At 51.7% G+C, this 22573-nt stretch overlaps 2 long non-coding RNA genes across 3 annotated transcripts; one reads left to right on the forward strand and one right to left on the reverse strand.

The window, feature by feature from the left end:
• Nucleotides 1-4929: 4929 nt before the first annotated feature.
• Nucleotides 4930-11291, reverse strand: LOC111936307 (uncharacterized). 2 transcript variants are annotated; one of them, XR_002868082.2, is made up of 3 exons: nt 6679-11291; nt 5511-5616; nt 4930-5061 (listed from the first exon to the last, which is right to left on the reverse strand). It is a non-coding gene; the product is annotated as an uncharacterized LOC111936307 (long non-coding RNA). The 2 variants fall into 2 exon arrangements; XR_015277459.1 differs by having other exon boundaries at nt 4930-5164.
• Nucleotides 11292-12284: 993 nt separating this feature from the next.
• On the forward strand, nt 12285-13740 carry LOC111936306 (uncharacterized). The gene is made up of 3 exons (XR_002868081.2): nt 12285-12619; nt 12869-12995; nt 13522-13740. It is a non-coding gene; the product is annotated as an uncharacterized LOC111936306 (long non-coding RNA).
• The last annotated feature ends 8833 nt before the right edge of the window (nt 13741-22573 follow it).

Here is a 22573-nt window from a genome sequence, read left to right on the forward strand (position 1 = left end):
TATTATCCTGCTGTGGAGCTGTGATGTGATTTGATTCCCACAAAACACTGGTGATGAAATATGTTTCTGGGACCTGAAGTTTGGATACAGCTGCTTTTTCTTTGGACTGTCTCGTACTTCTGAATCCTCATCACAGAAGCCCTCGGAAGTAGCAAAGATGAAGAACTGAAAGACCTTATTTTTACATTACCAGAAATAATGGCTTCTTGTTTTCAATCATGGCAAATTACACTGTCAGTCTCTCTTTCCCAGTTCTTCTCATGGCACATAGTGAGATTCTTTAGGTTGTCCTGTGCAGGGCCAAGAGTTGGACTTGATGATCTTCGTGGGTCCCTTTCCAATTCATGATATTCAATGGTTCTGATTTTTCCACCCCTCTGTAACATCCATTGCCCTTCTGCCCCATCCTTCATTTCCCTCCTGCAGCCTCCCTGGTGCTGTGACACCATGAGAGCAGATATGCTGCCAGTGGTAGATGGAGATGGTTCCTGTCATGCCAATGCTGTCTGTGAGCTGTCTGGCTCCTTGTGCAGTTCTTGGCATGAGTTTCTGCACATCAGCTCCATGCATTGCAGTCACACAGCTGTTTGGGAAGCCAACTCAAGGCTGCAGTATTCCATACATTTCCAACTGATTGCAGCACCCATGCAGTCATGGATGGCAGCTGGCAGCAATGTGCCAAGCAGCAAAAATGCGTGAGCATGTCAGCACTGTTTCGTGGTGGTTGCCCCTGGCCACTTCAGAATAGCCTGGCCCTGGAGCCTTGTGTTTTCCATGTGGGTCTCCCTCCTCCCTGAGTGGGTTGTACAAGGAGGTCCCTTCCACCCTCAAGCATGCTATGCAGTAAGAATTCCCCCCTGCGGGGAGGATCTTTTGGTACTGGGGTGGCATGGCACCTGTGGTCTGTAGGTGAGGGGTGATGCTCTGCTGCTGTGGCAGGTAGTCTTGTATTCAGACTTAAAGAGGAGAAGTGCAGAGAGTCTTTCACCAGGAAGTGCATTCAGGGAGCTGGGAACTCAAGTGATAAATTATTGGTGTGTGAGATATGTGTTCTGTAGCCCTGTGTGGGACCTGGCCTGGAGACCAGGAGCACTTTAGAAACAAGACAGCAAAGATATGCCCAGGGTCCATGGAGCACAATCTCAAGCAACCAGATGTTGCTTTCCTAATGCTGCTGCTGAGACGCTTGGCTACTTGAGATGATAGTGTGTGTCTTATTCCTGTCATGCAGGCTGAAACACACAGACACTATGAGCTGCAGAACCAACCCTAAAATCTTTCTTGGAGCCTGTGTGTACACCAGTCTGCCATAGCAAAAACTATCTGTGGATGAAACCATTTTGCAGGACAGTTGGAAACAGAGATGCTGAGGTAAGTTGCAGGTTCTCCCTCTGAAAACACTATCCTGGCTGTGGATTCCATGCTGTGCTGGACCACAGAGGTTCATGGTATTCATCAGGATCCTTGCACACCTTCCCTCCACCCAAGTCCACTGTTGTAACTTGACCCCAGCTTCAGCATGCCTCCTGCTTCCCTTCCCTGAGGACGTGCGTGAGCTGGCTGCTATATCCCCTGCAGTTGCTCTGAAATAGGTAGGGAAAGACTGTAATAGTAGTATAGAGGTTCACTGGATTGCCCCTTCTCACCCTCCAGATAATGCTACTGAGACTGGCTGGGATGTTTTGGTGCATGGATAAACTTCTGCAGCAAATGGCAGTGAGATGAGTGATGCTGGAAGCCTCCTTTGTGATTTCAGGGCAGAATTCCCATCCAACAGAGGCACCCTTGGGGCTGAGCCTGCTGCAGGCCAGCGCTCTGAGTGTGCACACCTGAAGGTGCATGCCCACAAGGGGAAGGACAGGATCCTTATGCTTTACAAACCCTTTCTGCTTGTGGCTGAGGGCACCCAGGATTGAAATAGAGGGATAGCACAATTGTGCCATGTGGCACTCCATGTTCGTGTTACATCAGGACCTGACCCTGCCTGGAGTCTGCCTGCAGGCAGAGGTTTCCCTTGGTCACAGCAGCTCTGCTCTGTCTCAGATGCAGCTGCCTGTGGGCAGGCTCCACGCAGGCCCATGGTTCCATCAACACCTTCTGCACTGAGGGTGCATCTGCCTGGAGCTGGGCTTGCCCAGGGGAGCTGGCATGGGACAAGCCAGGAGCTGTCTGCAGCCTCTGTTTGCTGTCCATCCTGACATGGTGCCCTTGCTTTTCTTCCCCCACTATGGCTTTGTGTTATGAATTGACTGCCATACACTAATGAGACAGCCAGGCAGCAAGAGACAGCAAAAGTTTTTTGTCTGGTCATGCAGGGCTCAGGTTGCCCTGTGCTCACACACAGCATTATGAGCAGGGCAGGGGTACAGTGTTAAAAGACAAAGATCTAGGAATAAATGGAATTTCCTAGGGAGAAATGGAGAGAAGCAAAAAAAAAAAAGGTACAGAGAGGACAGTGAGGAGCTGCTTCAGAGAAGCCTTCTGCTGAGCTCTGGAGCCTGATGCTCCATAGGCCAAATCCTCAGCTAGTGCACAGATGTAGGCACTGAAGTGCACAGGGACATCATGAGGTGGCTGTCACAAACCTGCACCTCCTGAAGAAATGCTCCTGCTGAGCTCTCTGAGACCCTCACAGCACGCCTGGCCAGGGCTGGTCAGGACAGCCACAGAGATCCACCCTGGCATAGGAGCAGGGCCTCAGGAGGGAGCAGCATCCCAGCCACTCTGCTGCTGGCAGTGGAGCCTGCCAGGGAATTACAGATTAATGTGGAACTGATCTGAGATGAAATACTTTGGATCAGGACAACAATCAAAAATATTTCGAGTTGGATCAAACTGATCCAAACAAATCTGTTTGTTTCCTGCTTTCCCAGCAGACAGTCAGTCTTAAAGGTCACAGAGCTGAGAAGCGTGGCTGGACACAAGTGGATTTTCCTTTAGGAAAATTACAGTGACAGAAAACTCTTGGCCAGCTTTGCCCTAAGGGCAAAGAAGAGGATGATTCACCTCTCCCAATTTCAGACCTCTTTGTGAGAAGCTGAGACAGGGAGCCCTGGAATGCAGAGAGTTTGGCATCTCTAGCCAGCACAGAGGTCCCCACTCCCTGGGACAAGGCCAGCAGCAGTGATGGCTGGTCTCCTGCATATTCCTGCATGCTGAGTGGAAGCTGGGACTCCTCAAAGCAGCCCTCCAAACTGCTGACTTTAGGGAAGTGGGAGCCTTTCCAAGCCTTGGGGACTGTGTTGACATGGCATGAAGGTATGCAGACAGGTTTAGGCAGATGGTGACAAGAACAATCATACTTATCCCTTTCAACAAATGCTTTTTTTGATAACTGCCTGTATTGTTAGTCAGCATCAGCCAGTGACTCAGCAGGGACAGGCTTTGTAACTGTCCCAGCTGCTGGGTCCTCATTCTCTCCGAAAAGCAAGGTCCTGATACCCTGATCCACACCCCTGTGGGCCAAGCTCTGGAGCAGCTGGTGATGGCAGGAGCAGCCTGAGGGTTGCTCTCCTTTGCGGGTGTCTCACTGCAGGCAGCCACATTGGAGGAGATGCTTGGAGCTGGAGAGTTGCTGGCTGCCACCTGAGTGCAGGTCACTCTGATTCAACTTGAGGGCTCCCAGCTCTGTGCTGTGAACTCACCTCAGCATCTGGCTGATCCCCGAGGTGATCTCACTCTCTGGGTTTTCGCACAGGTGGGATTGTCCCAGGGAGCTGTGCAGCCGTGGGAGAGCGCAGCAAGGCGCTGGCTGCTGGTGAGGCGTGCTGCTCCCTGCATGGCCAGCTGCAGCCTGCAGTGTTGCTGCGGCTTCCTGCAGCTCCATTCCCGGCTCCTGTGGGAGCCTGGCTCTCCCAGGCAGGTGTGCTGTGGGAGTAGGCCCAGGACATTGCTCGGCAGCCAAGGGTGCTGCTGCTGGAGAAGCAGTGGTGAGGCCAGATATGTGTGCAAGCAGATGTGTGCAAGCAGAGCTGTGTGCAGAAGCACACTGGGGTACTTGGCCTCTCATCTCTGCTGCTGTCCTGTGTCTAACTGATGCAGGCTAGCTTCTAAACTAAGAACTTCCCTTCAAATTTGGCAGTGTCACTTTAATTCACAGAGTACTTTTAAGATGGTCAGAGGTATTTGGCAACTGTGGTCTGTTTTTATTAGTAAAATTATAGCATATGATATTAAGAAGTCTGTTTTCATTGCCCATATTGAAAGGGACACCAAATGCAAATCCATTTAGATAAGTGTAAAACAAATGGACCAGGAGATGGACTCCTGTTTTATGCCTTTATTAGAATTCAGCCTTGGGGTGGGGGCCCGAGGGGTTGCTCGCACCGCCGCTGCTCCCCCACTGGCATCTCCAAGGAGGAGACACAATTCAGCTTTGCAGCACACCCTGCAGAGCTGGGACCTCCATCCTCATGGGAGTAGCCAGGAGGCCTGTGGTTCTGGCTCATTGTCCAGGGGGGTCAGTCTTTTCCAGTCCTCTGTGGTCATGGCAACACCTTTAAACAGGCTCAGGTGATGCAGGAAAACAGTCTTCCTTGGTAGCTTGCTAGGATATGTCTCTTTGGCCTTTTATTCCTTTGTTAGCTCGTTGTTTTGGTGTCTGGCCTTAGTTTGTGTATGCCTCGGGGCCCTCTGGGAGCAGCAGCAGCGATTCCCGACGGGAAGGGAGGTAGGAGTGTAGGGAGCAGGGTTGTTCGGGTTGTTCCATAGTAACAGGGAAGTAGGGGAAAGGGGGTAGAGGTACATCTTATAAGAGAACTCTTAAAACAACAGGTAAGTAATTAACATTACTAACAACTATCTGTGTAAAAAAGGGGTACAATGAACAAGGTCATATGAACCATGGTCAGCAACCATTGGGAACAATTTACAAATGGGACAAGAACATTAACTGTACACAATAGAACATCTACAGTATTTTACCTGGGCTGGATTTCTTGAGAGAGTTTTTATTCATAACAAGTGAACTGGGTTTATAAATTTCCTTTTGCTGTGCCTATTAAACAGGTGACAAGCCAGGGCCTTGGACTTTCTCTCCATTTCTGGTATGGGAGCTGGATGCTGGATCGGGAGCAGAAACAGAGTGCTCTGACCCTGCCCACTCAGGCAGGAGGGCAAAGCTGCCCACCCAGTGCACACTCATCCCCACCTTGCCTGGAGCCAGCTGGGAATGGAAGGGAACAGGTGGGAGTGGGTTGGCTGGAGGTGGCTCCTGTGGAGCCCCAGGAAGAGCCCCAGTGCCTTCACTGGGCTCTGCCATGACATGACTGCACCAGGAGCTGCCTGGCAGAGAGCCTGGCTGCCATGGCCTGCAGAATGTCCTCACTGGCACTGGGGCTGATATGTCCAGGGCCACAGCAGAGTCTGGGGCAGAGGAGAGGTGATCCCTCTGCAGCTCTGGAGACAGAGCTGGACAGAGCTGAGACCACTGTGTGCTACCTTTGGCAGGTCTCTCCCCATTGTGTTTCCCCCCCTGGGACCCCAGTAGGTGCATTTTCTGTAGAAGATACCTGTGTTCTGGTGCATGTATTTTTTCCTCTCTCTGTCTCTGTGGCTCTTCATTGTGCACTCTGGGGGGTCTGGCACTTGGCTGTGCACCTGAGGCGCCTCAATACCCTGCAGAGGGGAACAGTGCCCATGTGGGAAGGCTGTACATGGTGGAGGTGCTGGCCAGGGTGCTCCAAGCTTGCTCTTTATGTTCCCACTCTTGCTGATCTCCATACCTGACTTGCCTCTTCCTGTCACAATTTTCTCTTCAAGCAAAGGCAGAATTTGTGCTCATGGACTGACCCTTGTTCTCCAAACAACTGCAATGCTGCCCCTTGCACTTCTCAACCTGCTCTGGCCTGGGGCACCTGTCCACATTTCTGACCAGTTCCTGCATTTCTTACCTTCACTTTATTCCCTCATAATATCCCAGAGGGCACTCTTCTGGAAGTTCTTCCAGAAACCTGATGATCCCTACCACAAATCCCTGATGGGTGCAATTGCCCAGCCCAGTGGGAACAATATCCTGCAGGTCTGTAGGTGCAGGTCCTTGGGTGCTGTGCATCTGTACTTGTGCAAACCCACAAGATGCAGAGCTTGTGCAGCATTAGCAGCATTGAGTCATCATGATAGTCCAGAACATTTATAGCTTTGTTTCTAGTATCAAGACTCTATTTTCACAAAGGATCTGAAATCCTGGGGATACTTCTGCTGTGTTTGATTTGAGCCTTTTCAGTTGGCACTAGGAAGGTGGGCAAAGGAACCCTATCTGACCTGGCCTGATGGAGCATGAGGTTGTCCAAGGCCAAGATGGGCTCCAATGATGTAGGGATGGCAGAAAGGGACACAAGGGAGAGAGTGAGTAAACCTCTTTGGTGGCACATGAGGTGTTGTCCATTCTGTGCCTGCAGTGGCTGGCTGGGTACTGCTGGAGGGTCAGGCTGCTTTACCCTGGGCCTGTTAGCAGGGATGTCTGTTCCTCAGGGTCCTGAGGGAGCTGAGAGCCCCTTTCCAACATGCTGTGCCCTGGTTGCCTGTCCTGCATCCAGCCAGGTACATCCACCTGGTACCCAGGGAGCAGCAGCTGCCCTGGCTGGCACTTTCCACATGGAAGCACAGGAGGAGGGAAGTGATTCAAGGCCACCCAGTGAGTCAGTGGAATAAAGCAAAAGTCTTGCTCAAACCACTCACTCAGCCATCTTCTCTGGGGATGCATTCAAGGGGACTTTGCCTGCTTCAGCAGTTTCCAAAGATTCAGGGCTGCAGACATAATCCAGCAGATGCTCTGCTCCAAGCTGCACTTGCAAGACTGGTTGCTTAGAAAATGATAATGAGCTGAAGGGCTCTCTCCCTGGGGCAAAGCACAAGGATCTGCACAGGGGAGAGGGTGGTGAGACTCAGAGCCTGACTCCAGCCTTTATGCAGTCACAGGCAGCATGAGGTACCCAGATGTTCCAGTGCAGGGTCTAACTGAGCAGTCAGAGCACTTTAATGATTTACTGCCTGATGTATGCCACCATCACTGGATGTGATTGGCCGTGTGGCCTCTGGCAGGGCTGGCTGTGACACAAGGAGATGGCACAGCACTCCCCACCCCAGCAGACCTCCCTTTCATCCTGTGACTGGCGTTGGGCACTTCACTTCCCCTCCCTAGCACCCAGAGGTGGGATCAGCCATCTGCTAGGGCTGTCTCCTTGCCAGCAGCACATGGCAGGTCCACTGTCCTCTTCCTCCTGCTCCACTACCTCCCTGGGATTCAGCTTTTGGAGCAGCTTATCTCTGTTTCCAATGTGCAGGCCAGGCCAAGCTGTGCATGTTCCTCGTTTGTGAGTTGTTTCAGCCCTGCTCTGTGCCAGCTGTGGTGGAAAGCAGTGGCTTGCAGCCAAGCCCACAGCCTCCACAGGGCTGGACCTTGCTGAAGCTCTGAGCCATGTGGTGGTAGAGCCAGACCAGCTAAAGGTGGCTGTGGTGGCCAGAGGCATCAGCCCTGGAGGAAGGGCTATTTTTTTTACCCAGGGCTATGGGCATGCTTGGCCAAGTCTGTGGAGCACGGGCCAAGCTGCAGCGTCTGACGAGCAACTGGGAGATGGAGTGTGCAAGGTGTGAGAGCTGTGGTTCCTCCAGGCAAAGGAGCTGGTGCACAGCTTTGGCAGTGGCTTACAAAGAAGCAGCCCCTGGGTTTGGAAAGGAGGGATGTCCCAGCTCTCTGTGGTGCAGCTGGATGGCTTGTTTGGGTTTTCAGCAGCTGCTCTGGAGGCTGAGCTCATGTTTGCTCTCTGTCCTGCTTCAAACTGGCGGAGCAGTGGTGGGAGCCCAGTGGCTCCTCTTGCTCTGGAGCTAGGGGATTCCCCACAGTGGCCACTCTTCTGCCTTGTCTTCAGCCCAGTAAGCCCAGTGGCTGGAGCTGTGTAGATGTCCTACCTGCTCTACCATTCCAGAGCCCACATGGGATGGAGCAGCTGGCTGGTGATGTCACTCTGGCTCTAACCCTAACCCATCACCTCTCTATGACTGTCTGAAATAAGCTGGCACACGCTCATTTGTCCCTTTCCCCAGAAAGTCAAAGTACAGCCCATTGCTTGAGGCTGCAGGGGCTGCTGGGGTGCAGACTCCGGGGAGATGCTGACACTGAGCTGTTCATCTCCCAGCTGACTGGTCTGTACCTCCTCCTGGCCTGGTTGGGTTGTTGCCTGGACCATGCTGAGGAGGGTAGATGCAGGAGATGCTGCAGTGTGAGGAGCTATGGAGCTCCAAGAAGGGAAGAGAGATCTGTCCTGATGCTGTCATTGTGCTATACGGACAGAGTGGACTCCTTCACCCTGCAGTAACCAGACCATGGTGCTAGCAGAGCCTGACTGGTTGCTTGTGGTGGAGCACCCCAGCTGGCCCCCCGGCTCCCTCCAGCAGACATGGATGTGCTCAGTACTTAGATGGGGAGATGTGGTGCCTGCTGCTGCTTCTATACCTAGAGAAAGCTGCTGGGATGGCTGTGGAGCCAGCACCCTTGGGGAGGTGAGGCCTGGATGTCTGTGTCCTCTTTTGCATCTCTAAGGCATCCCCCATGTGGAATCCTGTTTTCTCTAGGCTGCACCAGTTCATTCTCCTCCAGCTGTTGGAAGCACAGGGGGTTGCTTACTGTTACTTGCCAGGCTGGCAGTGAACTGGGAGGGCTCCAGCTGGCATGCCATGGCTAGCCCCAGGCTCTGCTGCTCTCTGACACAGGAACCCCAGCGGGAAAATTATTCCCACACAGGCAAGCAGTCACAAATCAGGGCCAGGCTCTGTTCCCTTGCCCTCTGTGCCCATTGTTGGGATATTTTTACAGTCACTGCTTGAATTCTGCCTTCTTTGAGAGCTGGGGCAGGGAAAGGTGGAGGCTGGAGACATTCCTGTCCTTTGGTGCATGGTCCATGGTGAGGCAAGGTGTCCCCAACCTGCCAGTGCAGCCCCCAGCCCCCAGCCCAAGTTCTGTCCATGCTCAAGAGCTGCAATGAAGAACCAGGAAAGAGCAACCATGGAGCACAGCTGGGTTGGGCATGCCCAGAACACCTTTTGGTGCTGGGTCTGGCAACCTCCGGCCAGAGGTGCTGCTGTGGTGGGATGGGATGCAGCAGCCTTGCAGGACGCATTCTCACCCTGCAGCTGCTGATGACAGTAAGACCAGCATGGTTACACTTCCCTGACAATCTCTTTATACAAATTTCATGCCTCAGATCTACCCAAGATCTGCCCTTTTTCTATGGGGGGAATAGCATGTGAGGGGCTCCTCCTCCACCCACAGACCCTGGCTGGCATCCACTGCCTTCAGATGCTGTGGCAAAGTCATGCCACACTTTAATTACATCAATTAATTCCTGAATACCAGCCTAACTATGGCATGGGGCAGGGCAGGGGGCCCGGGAGTGAGGAGCACAAATGGGCCGTTGTATTGTCCTCCTGTCTCATCGCCTGCCAGGTCCTGCTGGCCTGCCCCCATGCTCTGAAATACTTCAGCTTCCTCATGGCCTGCCTCAGGCACTTGGCTCTAGCTCCCCTCCAAACTGGATGCCCAGGATCCTTTCTGAAGGCTCCTTTTTCCAGAAGAGAAAGAGCTGGGAGCTGTAGAAGTCAGGGAGGGTCAGGGGCCCAGGGGAACGGACAGTGTTGTGCCCGTCCCTGCCGTCACACCAGGAGTGCCATGGTTCATGCATGGGGGACATTTCCCAGGGTGTCAGGTTGTCTCTTGGCTGTGTCCCCATGAGTGTGCTCAGGGCCAGTCAGAGGCTACATTGACCCCATGGCTCCATGAGGTGTTGCTTCACCCCAGCTGACATCAGCTGCAATGCCAGTGGCTGGAGAGCTGTCAGCTCCCATACGGCCATCCTGCTGCACAGTGGCTCAGGTGTCTGGGAAGTTCATATGTGAGCTGGCTCCCATGGTTCCCTGCTCCCAGATCCTATCCTATGCTGACTCTTGATTTTCCCAGGGGACTGAAGCCTGTTTAATGCCCCCAGGCTGTGTGAGGCTTCCAGGGACATGGAGGATGGCCAAGAAATCCATGCTTATGCCTGGGAGATACAGTCCTCAGCTTGCTGTGAGCAGCCTGGGGAACTCAGGGCATTTTGTCCCTGTGCATCTTGTTTCTTACAGCTGGAATGGTGGTTTCACATCAGCTCAGGGCCTCCTGACCAGGAGGGGTGTGCTAGTGAGATCTGGGCAAAGACCAGGGCTTGATGAAGATGGGGAGAAAGGCACCTGAATGGTTGGTTGAGCTCCTGGGTGCAAACCCTGTGGCCACTGGAGCTGCTTTGCCATGTGACTTGGGATGTGCCCTGCACAGCCACCTGGATGCCATTTGCCACTAGGAGCCTCAGAGTCTGTATCCAGAAACACTCTAGAAAATACTGGTTGGCCATTGCTATGCTACTTTCTTGTTCAACATTTCCTGTCAGAAGAATTCATCTTCTGCCCATCCCTGGGGCCCCCTTCCTGCTCTAGGATAAGCTGGGCAGGGAGAACCCTCAACCTCATGTCATGTGGCACCCAGGAGCTCAATTTACTTTCCCCCCTTTTCCCTCTCCCTAAAGCTGAGGCCACACCTTGCCCAGGTGCCTCTTTTTCTCTGATATTTTATCCCCAGGGGTTGGATGGTTTTCAGCAGCAAGCTGAGGCCGTGCTGGGGCAAGATGGGTAGAGCTGCCCATTAGATGCTGGTTCCTGGCTCCAGGCAAGGTAGGGTAGGCAGAGCTGCCCACTGGATGTTGTTTTGGCTGCTTTGCTAAGGCATTGGCTGCTGGTGGCCCTGCTCCCAGCAGGAACATTTGGAGAAGGCAGTTCCATTCAGCCCATTGTCATACAATCTGCAGGAGCGTTATTGGGAGGATTTTTACTCATCTGCTGGCATTTCCCAGCCATGGGTCCTCCCACCCCACCAGGGGTTCAGCCCTGTGGTGCTGCTGCGCTCGTGTGCCCACACTGCTCAAAGAGCAAGATGGCAAATGATTAATGGGTGTGGGAAAGTCAAATGGTCTTTGTATGGATTGCATGCAGCTGGAACAGGGAGGAGGGAGAGAAAGAAAGGAAAAGAGAGAGGAGAAAAGGAAAGGGAGAAAGAAAACAATAAAGCAGGAAAGAAAAAGATAAGAAAAGAAAAAAACCACCCATAATTATAATTAAAACAAGATGGGGGAAAAAAGAAAAAATAGAAAAAAGAAACAGAAGGGAAAGAAAGAAGAACAGCAACAACAAAAAAAAAAGCAACAGTGATTAAACATGAGGAAACAGCCCCAGCCTATGTGGTGCTTTTGGCTGGGAGCACTTCCCATTGAGATGATGTGCCTGCGGGGCTGTCTGGAGGAGAAAGCCAGGCTACACTCCTGGAATGCAGCCAGTCTACATCCAGGATTCTGCATGGATGAATACTTTGGGATCAAAAGTGGTCAGAGGTTGGAGCATCTCCCCCGTGGGGAAAATCTGAGAGGTTTGGTATTGTTCAGTCTGGAGAACAGAAGGCTCTGGAGAGACTTTAGAGTCCCTTCCAGTGCCTAAAGGGGACTTGCAAGAAAGTTGGGACAAACATTTTAGCAGTGTTTGTAGTGATGGGATGAGGTGAGGTGGCTTTAAATTAAAAGTGGGGAGATTTAGATTAGATGTTAGGAAGTATTTTTTTACAATAATGGTGGTGAAGCTCTGGAACAGGTTTCCCAGAGAAGCTGTGGCTGCCCCATCCCTGGAAGTGTCCAAGGGCAGGTTGCATGAGGAGTTGGGATAGTGGAAGGTGTCCTGGCTTATTGAAGAATTTTGGACTGGTTGACCATTCAAGATCCCTTCCCACCCAAACCAGTCTGTGACTCCATGATTTTATTTCCCTGCAGTGAGGTGGTGGGGTGCTGCTGCTTGGTGGAGAGGAGAGGTCTCTATCTGTGCCAGGGGTACAGAGGAGCTTCAGTCTCTCTTGGGGATTCCCAGCCAGGCTTCCCACACAGTGCTGCCTGCAACAGGACTGATGCTGGACAACACATGGTCCAGAAAGGCACTGCAGAGCCAGCCCTGCCAACACCTTACCCAGGCCACCCTCAGGTGAAGAGTGTGAGCTGCTGTCCTCCAACTACCTTGGGCCCCCCTATACACCAAAGTGGTGCTCTGGAGACTGAAAGAAGGGTCCCTGAGCTGCCCTCCTGGGGGATAGAAGCTGCTTGCAGAGGGGCACTGTGTGAGCTCACACAGAGGTCACAGGACAGGATGTGAGCTCACACAGGGGTCACAGGGCAGTGTGTGAGCTCACACAGGGGTCACAGGACAGGGTGTGAGCTCACACAGGGGTCACAGGGCAGTGTGGGTGGGTGGCAGTGTGTGGGTCTGCACAAATGTGTCTGGATATGCAGCACATGGGCTGGTGTGTAAATCCACCGTGTGTGATTCTACTCACAGATGACAGGAAGGGCTAAGTGTGAGCTTGCACGTGTGTGTGCAGGTGTGCTACTCTGGGGAGATAGGATCAAATGGAGCCCCAGAGTCTGAAATAAGAAGAGAGGATAATTTTTGCAGTGAAAGCATTCCCTTCACAGCGGAGGGTTGGAAAACAAATGGCTCTTCCAAAACAAACGGGGTTCGTTGGCCTCAGCACTGGAGAGAACTGCCAAGAGGCTGCTGGGTAGGAAAGGCCATGTAAACATTGGTTTAATCCCTCTGTCCTCCTGCTGCCTGCAGGGATGCTCTACCAACATCCCTGCCTCTTGCACCCCAAGATGCTGCAAGGCCCCAGGGAGTAGTTTGGGGACTGCTTGTCTCTCAGGTCATTCCTGGCTCCCCCTCCTTGGCTTCCCCAGGCCTGCCTCCCAAGTGGCTGAGGTTTCTGGGAGGTTTTCATCCTCTGTCAGGACTCGCACTCTCTTTGCTGCAGGCACAGGGCATTTGTGCATCCAAGAGCAAACAGGAGACTACACCTGGGGCTTCTCAAAGATACACAAAGAGACAGTGAGAGGCAGCAGCAGGAGCCCACAAAGACGTGGACAAATCATGAGGCCACTGTGAGTGTTCTCAAATGTTGTAGTAGGGGCCTGGAGAGTACTGGGAATCTGACCTTGGAGACACTCAGATGGAGTGGGGTGGGAATCTATCCTTGGAGATACTTGATGAGCAGCCCAGGAGCAGCCTGCTCAGAGCTGGTCTGAGTGGGAGCAAAGTGTTTCATGAAGCCTCACCATCCACCCTGCCCTGGGGAGAAGGTCCCTCCTGCAGAGGGGGCTTGCAAGTGCCCCACACTCACAACCCAAGCAGTGTAGCAATGGTGGGCATGTTCCACCCCTTCTGTTCCCTGCAAGAGCAATGAGTCCAGGTGCTGCATTCTCATGTCCCAGTGCTGCAAGGGAGTGAGTCTGCATGATAGGCCTGCATCTGTGCTTGGCTCCCATGATCCAGAGACCACTCTTCCTCACCCTCCTCATCTTTAGCCTCCTCCTCCTCCAGCATGTTTTTCCACGAAGGCCCTTTGGCACAGTGCCTGCTATACACTGTGATGTCTGATTCAATCTGAACCAGTGTCTTGCTCACCAGAACCACTGAAAAGACCTGGGACAAGGTTCAGCAGCATCTGGCAAATGTAGAATCTGCTCAAAAAATGTTTATGGAAGAAGAAAAAAATCACAAAACCTTGAGGAAAGAAAGAAGACAGGCAGCAACCCTGTGAGACCCTTACCTCAGGAGAGGGAAGCAGGAAACATAAGGAGACATTTATTTTAAGTAAACTATAAATATCAGACTACAACAAATTAATGTAAGAAAAGAAAAGTTGGTCTGAATCCAAAGATTTACAAAAGGTCCTGAGCAAATGTGTGATTGAGACTGGCAATGTGGTGTGTGTGTGTGATGGTGTGTGTGCTAATCAAGGGCTACATCACCAGATATGGCATCATCCCCCAAATTAAAAATAGAGGAAATTCAAAATTGAGACAAAAGTGTGTCGGAGTCTCATGGCTGATGATAAGAGTCCAATCAGTGGGTGGAAAGTGAGAGTGGAGCATGTACCTCTGAAAATGCCTGCTGCAGCTGGGAGCAGTTCTGTGCTGCCATGCCATGCTGCCATCCCCAGCACTGCCAGTGGAGAGCATCCTGAGTAGGTGGGGATGTGGAACTGGGGGACTTGCTGGATGGGCTGCTATGGGGGCTTCAGGTGCCACTGGTACTTGTGCTCTCACTGGTGCTCCCTGCCAGGACTGGTGTGAGCTGTCAGGTCAGCTCTGGGTTTGTACTACCACTGCCATTCTCCTTTCCAAGTCCCTGTGAACTATGACAAGCTGGGATGCAGCCACATCCTCATGGGAACACCAAGGTATTCCCAGCTCCATAAGCTTCCTCCCTGGAATGTCTTGGAGAAGAAAGTGCCAAGAACAGTGTCTGGTGGATGCTGCTGCTCCGGGGTCTGCTGCAGTCTGGGCAGGGGGGCCCTGCTAGGGAGGGATTTGGACAGAATTTGTTCATCACCATAGAATCACAGGATGGTTTGTGTTCAAAAGGACCTTAAAGTCCATCTCATTCCACCCCTGCCATGGGCAGGGACATTTCCCACTGTCCCAGGTTGCTCCAAGCCCTGTCCAGCCTGGCCCTGGACACTTCCAGGGATCCAGGGGCAGCCACAGCTTCTCTGGGCACCCTGTGCCAGGGCCTGCCCACCCTTAAAGGGAGCAATTCCTTCCCAATATCCCATCTATCCCTGACCTCTGGCAGTGGGAAACCATTCCGTTTTGTCCTATCACTGCATATCCTTGCTAAAAGTCCCTCTCCAGCTCTCTTGTAGGCCATTAGGTACTGATAAGCCCCATTTAGGTACAGGAGAGCTTAACTTAGCACTGACGTTTACAGGGTCACAAGATGATTTGCTTTAGTCACCAGTAAGTTTCCATCCTGGCCAGTATCCGAGTTGGAAGCTACAGGACGTTTCTTCCGGTAACAGTGGTACTGTTCCACTTGGGCCACCACTCATTTTTTCCAAAGATCTCATAACAATGGTACCAATTCACTTGGGCTGCGATTCAGGTAAATGATTTACCAAGGCTAACAAGAGTTATAGCTTATCCTTTGTTCCCCATCTTGGTTGGGCAGGATCATTCCCTCCTGTACCATTCCAAAGCTCCTGGTACAATCAGGTGATGCTTCACTGCCCAACTACCATCAAGGTTTATCAGGAACTTCTGTCACTGTAGAACTAGCCTGAGGAGGCGTGGGGAAAGGATGCACCACCATGAGACCCATCCCAGGGAAATGCCTCAAAACCAGCCTTTCTTGCCCCAAACTAAGCAGGCTTGGTGAGCAGACCTTGAGTTGCAGAGCTTCAGATATCTGCAGCAGTCTTGGAACTTGTTTGCAGCTTATGAGTGCTAGTAACTGTGCTCATGCTTGGGCAGCTTTTGTCTGATCTGCCCCAGCTTTGTTTGGACCTGAGCCCTGCTTTAACTTCGGGCAGAGAATAAATCTGATGGGCATGAGGTGCTGGCCTCTGCTGTGCTGCCAGGCTGATGACAGTGAACATATTGCTCTGCAAGTGGCGCCTGCTTTGTGTGACTGCTCTTATCACAGCTAGTTGACATGTTTCTCCTTTTTCTTTCTGCCTGTAATGCCTCTCTTGCCAGGGGCCAGCCTGGCTTTCATCCATGAGCCACCACGCTGTGGTACTGCTGCCTGGGGTGCCTCTGTCCCTTCTGCCTGCTGTAGCTGATGCTACAGGCAGTGGGGGATGCCATCAGTGTGCCCAGGGCCAGGCTGGGTTGTGAGTGGCTATGCAGCACCCAGTGCACCCCACCCCCAGGATGGCTGTGCTGGCACCCTGGCTGCACCCGCTCATTTCTCCTGGCTGGCTGCCCTGCCCAGGGCTTGTGGGGCCATGTGCTCCTGCCATGGGGCTGCTCCTGCTGCATGGGACTGCCTGTGCCAGGGTGGGTGTTGGTACACTGGATCTCAGTGGGATCTTGGGGTGCTTGTTCCATTGTGCTGGGGTGTCCAACACATCCTGCACCACCATGCTGGCTCTGCCTTCTTCTTGCTCTTCTAAGAGCACAGGTGAAGCTGGGCTGGAGTGGACCAAAGTGTCAGCTGGTGTGCCACACCACACCATGTCACCACTTCTCACCCCACACTGTCTGCCTGAAGCTGCAGAGAGAGGTTTGACCTCCTGTGCTGCCTGTTTTATCCTCCAGGAGCCTTGCAGCACTGGGGCATGCTTGGAACCAGATGTGTCTGTGGGATAACAAAGAAGCCATGTAACAGATTACTGTGTCACCACTTGTTTGCTCTGTCTGCCACCAGCATTGTCTGACATCTCTGTGGTCATTGTGGCGTCCTCCAGCTGCCATCACTTGTCACCATCAGCCATACACACTACCCTCAGGCTTGGCCATTCTGCAGATTAGCCATAATTAGTACTGCCCGTCATCACTAATCACTATCTTCATTGTCAGTTTCAGCACCACCCAACACCTACTATTCCCATATATTAGGAGTGTGGTGGATTCTCCAGTGCATGGCATCTCTGATCCAAGATGAGGTATCTTTTTTGAAGGGCACTGTTTGGTTTCAACACATCCTGGAGACCTGGATCCCTGAGCAGGTTCTTCCAGTGCTCCTGAGGCATTGAGCAGCTTTGTCCCTTCTTGGCTTTGGGAGCACCTGCTACCAGTCCATGCTGTGGGTGATGGGATGCTGTGGCTTCTGTGGTGAAATGAGACCCAGGCTGTGCTGAGTCCTGGGGTGCCTGGGTGAGCCAAGGGGATGCTCAGACAGCCAGGCTGCTCAGGTGCATCTCAGGTGGGGATCTCGGGGATTGAAGGTAGGAGGACATGCCTGCAGATCAGTCCTCCTCTATAGCCCCATCCTTCTCTACTCCCATGGAACTTTTTGGGGCAGGAGCAGATACCTGGCAGGGTGGAGGCTGTGAGCAGGCTTTTGGGCAGAGTGGACACCCAGGGTTGGTGTCCTGCTCTGAAATGTGCTGAATTGGAGCCCAAAACAGGGTAGCAGCAGTGCAGAGGGATGTTCTTCTTCCCTCCAGGCTGGTGGCTCTGGTCTGTGCTGTGCCCTGCCCTGCATCCCCTGATGCTGCATCCCTTGCATCCACACAGCTGCTGTGCCAACAGTGATGCCTGCAGCACTTGTCTGGCACATGGCTGGTCCTAGCTGTGTGTTTAGGAGAGACACAGAAAATATTGGGGCGGGCTAAGGGGAAGGTCAAACAAACCATTTATTTTCAGGCAGAACAGTCAGATGTGAGTGTCTCTGTTTAGGAATCACATCCAGATGCTGAAATTAAACATCTGGGCTTCACCTCTGTGTTTTGTCTTTGTCCCCCAAGTGTGGTGCAGCCTTTGGAACCATCTGCTGAGGAGTTATCACCTCATTCATCAGCCGCCCCTCACCTCTGGCCGGGGCTCCCATATTCCCTCTAATGTGCTGGGAAGGGCTGGGAAAAGTCTTGATTACAGAACCCCTCTGCTGCTCACACTCAGCCTGCCCTCTGCTCCACCACACGTTGTGCTCTGCAGCTGCCACTGGTGCAATGTGTCTGAGGGCCTCAGTTCCACAGGCGTTAGGCCCTTTCCCTGGGCAGCAATGTGGGAGTGTGTTCAGTAAAACTTGGAAGCAGTTCTTTCATGTCCTGGATGAGATGAGGGCTTTTCACTCACCCAGAATTGCTGAGAGGCTGACAGAGGGTTTGCACAGCCCCTGGGAGTTGGATGGGCAGCTCTGAGCTGCCAGCCGTGTTCTCTCAGGACATCAGTCCTTTGGCAGAGGTTTGTGTGCTGGTCATCTGCAACCCAGGCAGCTCATATCCTGCTGGACAACTTGGCTGGGACAAATAAATCCCTCAGCAGGAGGAGGTCCTGAAACCCTGCATGCAGCCTATGCTGGAACAAAGCTGGCAGTGAGGCCAGAGTGCAGGCTAGCATGGGGAATGTGGCCAGGGTAAATTTCCCCCAGCTCAGCTCCAGCTGTTTCCTCTGGGCCAGAGAGTGTGATGCTGGTGGGTACAACCCCCTGCTAGTGGGGCAGGTCTTAGCAGGGCTATGCCATAAGAAGAAGAAGAAGCCAGAGGCTCTGAGGATGGCTCTAGAGACCTGTTTGCCCTGTAGCTGCTAGGTTGTCTCCCTTTGGCAGGGCCCTGGTGAAGGTGGTTTCTAGAGAGAGTCCAGGGCTTGCAGCCCCCATGACATTTGATCTGGCAAGGTTCAGGCTCATTTACAGCATGAAGAAATGCTGGCTTGCTCAACTAGAGCCCTTGCTTACCTTGGGTAATCGAACCCATGCAGTGACACTAGCGATAGATGAGATCTGCACGGTGGTATTTGAACAGTCCTTATCATAGAATTGTAGAATCATAGAACATGCTGAATTGGAAGGGACCTATCAGGATCATTGAGTCCAACTCCAGGCCCTATGGAGGATGCACCAAGAATCCCACTCTGTGCCTGAGAGCATTGTCCAAACACTTCTTGAACTCAAACAGATTAGGAGCTGTGACCATGTCCCCTGAGCCTGATCAAGCTCTGGGTAAAAAATCTTTTCCCTGATATCCAACCTAAACCTTCCCTCAGATCCACATATTTCCTTGAATCCTGTCACTGGTCACAGGAGTGAAGAGATCAGAGCTGCCCCTGTGTTGCCTTTCAGGAGGATGTTGAAGAGCTCAACAAGGTCTGCCCTCACTTCTCTTCTCCAGGCTGAATACACCAAGTGCCCTCAGGTGCTCCTCATATGGCCCCTCCAGACTCTTTCCCACCCTTATAATATTGTTTGGATGCTCTCCAATGGCTTCATGTCTTTTTTATGTTGGACATAGGATTTGATGTGAGGTGACCCCAGTGCAGAGCAGAATGGGACAATCCCCTCCCTGGCCTGGCTGGTGATGCCGAGTCTGGTTCTCCCAGGACAGGTATTTCCCTCCTGGCTCCAGGACAATGATGACTCAGATCCAACTGGCCCTTGACCAGGACCCCCAGGTCACTTCCTGCAGCTTCTCTCCAGCATCTCCTTCCCAGTCCATATACACAACCAGGATTGCACCATCTCAGGTGCAGAATCTGGCACTTGCCTTTGTTAAATTCCACATGGTTGGTGATTGGCCATGTCTCATTTGTCAAGGTCTCTCTGCAGGGCCTTCAAGGGAGTCAACAGCTCCTCTCAATTTAGTGCTGTTGGCAAACTTCCTTAGTATTCCTTTAAGTCCTGCATCGAAGCCATTAATGAAGATGTTGGAGAGAACTTTATTGGAGCCCTGCAGAGCCCCATAAGCGACTGAACACCAGTCTGATGTCACCCCACTTACTGTCCCTCTTGGTGTCTGACCTGTGAGGCAGCTGTGGGCTGCCTTTGTCCAGAAGGATCCTGGCAGAGACTATATCAAAAGCTCTGCTGAAGTCCAAAAAGATCACATCTAGTGGCTTTCCTGGATCAAGCAGTTGGGTCACCCTGCTCTAGAAGGAAATCAGGTTTGACAAGCAGGACTTTCTTCTCATGAAGTTGTGCTGGCTGTGATTGATGGCAGCATTGTCCTCCAGGTATTTTTCAATACTTCCCAGAATAATATTTTCCAGGATTTTACAGGGCACTGAACCGAGACTGACAGGTGTGAACTTTCTGGGGTCCTCCTTCAACGGCATGAGGGAAACACTCCTTCCACTATGTAACCTCTGGAGCTGAGCAAGAGCGTATATTTTGCTCAGGGGCTGACAACCCCATGGTTTCACTCCTGGGGTGGAATGGGTATCATCACTGTCCCAACAAAATGAAGACCTGGCTCTTGTGACTCGGCCAACACAACCGGCTCATTCCTGCCTATGTTGCTTTGGATGTTACTGTGGCTCTGGCTTGCTCTCCCTCTGCTCTTACAGGAAGACCCCCCCAAATTTCCAGTGGGTCTGGAGGCAGGGGATGCTGAAGTCTCAATCCAGTCTATTTACCACCCAATTTCCAGGCTAGCACTGCAAACTGAGCTGCAACAGCCAATCTGTTCTAAAGAAGGAAAACAATCCTACCATGAGGACAGTCCTGCCTCCCTACAGTTCTTTCACTTGCAGAAACCCAAGGCACATTACATCTTGCAGACTTGTACCAAGGACTCATCATCTCTGGGACTGGCCATCAGCTTGGGAATTTCCCTTTCTGGAGGTTAACCACAACTGCTTGTTGGGATAGATGGGGTTTGGAAGCAGAGCTGGAAAAACATAGCATAAAATCCTCCTTGTTTCTACAAAATCTTCGAAATACAGATTACCATTTGAAAAGAGACTAAATGTCAAAAAGGTTGTTCATTTGGCATCCTTCATCTACAGAGCTTTACTGTCCCCAGCACTCTGTAGTCTACCCAGCTGCAGCAGAGAAGAGGCTCAGTGCTGCTGCCTGAGACCATGAGGAACAATCACAAACCTGGATGGGAACTTCATGCATGCTGCTCCCTCAGAGTGTCAGGTGCATAAAGATCAAAAAGCTTCCCCTTGTTTTACTTCATTGTTCTGCTCTGAAACTCTGTTAATGTCCTGGCACAAGTGGTCTTGGAGCACCTTCACTGTGCAAGTCTGATCCAAGATACTAAAAGAAAAACGGGTTCCTTCTAGCTGTTCCAAGAGGAAGGGAGATGAAGCAATAGACCCCAGGGTGTTGGAGTGGTCTCTGGTTCCAGCTCCTCTGCTGAGGACTGGGGTGGCCACTGGCTCTGGTATCCTGGACATGAGTCCCTGTTTTTTTTTCCCCATGGCTGGCTCCCTGTGCAGACAGTTCTACTCAGGGTGTGTCAGTCATGGGTAATAAGCCAAGCTGACCTTGTTGGGCTGGCTCTGCAGAGTTCTTCATCCACCCTTTGCTTTTCTTTTGTCTCCTAAACCCGATTTTTACCCCTGAGACTTCAGCCCCAGCTCTGCATGGAGAGGAGCTGCAGTTGCACATGAAAATGGGGCCAACCCTTGCCTCCCTCTGTGGGGTACTGGGGTCAGGAGTCAGCACAATGGGCTGATCCTCATCAATCCACTCCATCCACTGTCCCTGCCAAGAGCTGCTTGTGCCCTGGACATGCAGCAGGGTGCTCACACAGGGTCATCCCAGCTCTGCCACTGGCACTCCTGGCCCCTCACATGCAGCATGACTGGGTCTCAAAGAGTGTGTTCTGACATAATTTTTCTGGCCACATGTTCAGGCAGAGACACATTTGGAGATGATTAATTAGTAGAAAGGAAACAGGTCTAGAAATGAGGACCAGCTGCCAGCTGAAACAGGGAGCAGTGGTGAGTTTATTGCAAGGGCCAAAGGCTGTGAGCAACAGCTTTGGAGGGTTTGGGGGATTCCTTGCAGCTAATTGCCATGTGACAAACCCTTCTGGTCTCTGCTGGCAGCCCCTACAGGACTGAGACCAGCTTGTGGTGATCTGTGGTGCTTCAGCTATAGCTTTTATTCAGAATTAACCAACTGACAGGCTTGTTTTATACTACCAGTTGACCATGTTTGGTTCAAAAAAGGCATGAGAGAAATGTTGGTGTGTTGGTGGCTGTTGAAGGCAGTGATCTGGATGACTTCTCTCCTGGGAAGGTCTCATGTGAATTCTTCTGTGATCTGGCAGGACTGGACACACAGGTCCAGTCTTTTTGGTGGAACCTTGTGGGGTGTCTCTAAATGGACCCCTGTGAGATCTCAACAAAATTATTATTTTCTTGCCTTTTCTTAGCATTCTTTCTGAATGTAGAACCCAACAAACTAGGAGATAGGGCACAAGGGAGAGATATTGGGTGAGGCAGACCCTGCATGAGAGCACCTTTGCTGAAGACTCCTGCCTTGTGTATTGGGGCTCAAGTTCAGGCTTGACCTCCAGACAGGTATTTTGGGGGCTCTTCTCTGTAAAAAATCCTTCCCTTGAGTATCTTCATTAAATATAGCCCAGTTGCCTCCATATTTTTTTCTGATGTTACAATCTTCAGGATGCCCCAAACGTACATGATTATCCTTCTTTCCCTACCTTGTACACTATGCAGTGCATATACAGATTCCCATGTCTCCACCTCCTTGGTGGCTCAGCAAGGGCTGGTGGGGATGGCATCAGTGTTCAGATCCAGTGCAGAGGCCTGGCTGGGAGAAGGGACCATACTGTGGGCTTGTGCCTCACAGAACTCCCAAGAGTTCCAGGCTGCAAGCCAGACATACACACACACACACACACATATCTATATATCTATATCTATATCTATATCTATATCTATATCTATATCTATATCTATATCTATATCTATCTCTATATCTATATCTATATCTATCTCTATATCTATATCTGTGAGACACCTTCTGCATGGGTGACTTGGAACTCCTTGAGAGGCCCTGGGAGAAAGTGGCTGAAAATCAGGAGTTTCACCCCTGTGAAAATTGTGGTATTTCAGAAATTGCACTTGTCCTCAAGAATGTGCAAAAAGCAACTTTTCAAAATCTTCCCTGGGCTGGAAATTAAAAAAAAAAAAAAAAAAAAAAAAGGCAGCAATGCTCAGTGCTGAAAACCTCATTTTCCATTCCCACATGCCAGTCTGTGCCCTCTGGAGCTGGTGGGACTCTCTTCCCTCTTCACTCTCTTCCTTGGACCAAGCTT

The sequence above is a fragment of the Cyanistes caeruleus genome, chromosome 17 (assembly GCF_971803275.1).
Source record: "Cyanistes caeruleus chromosome 17, bCyaCae1.hap1.1, whole genome shotgun sequence".
Classification (NCBI taxonomy): domain Eukaryota; kingdom Metazoa; phylum Chordata; class Aves; order Passeriformes; family Paridae; genus Cyanistes; species Cyanistes caeruleus.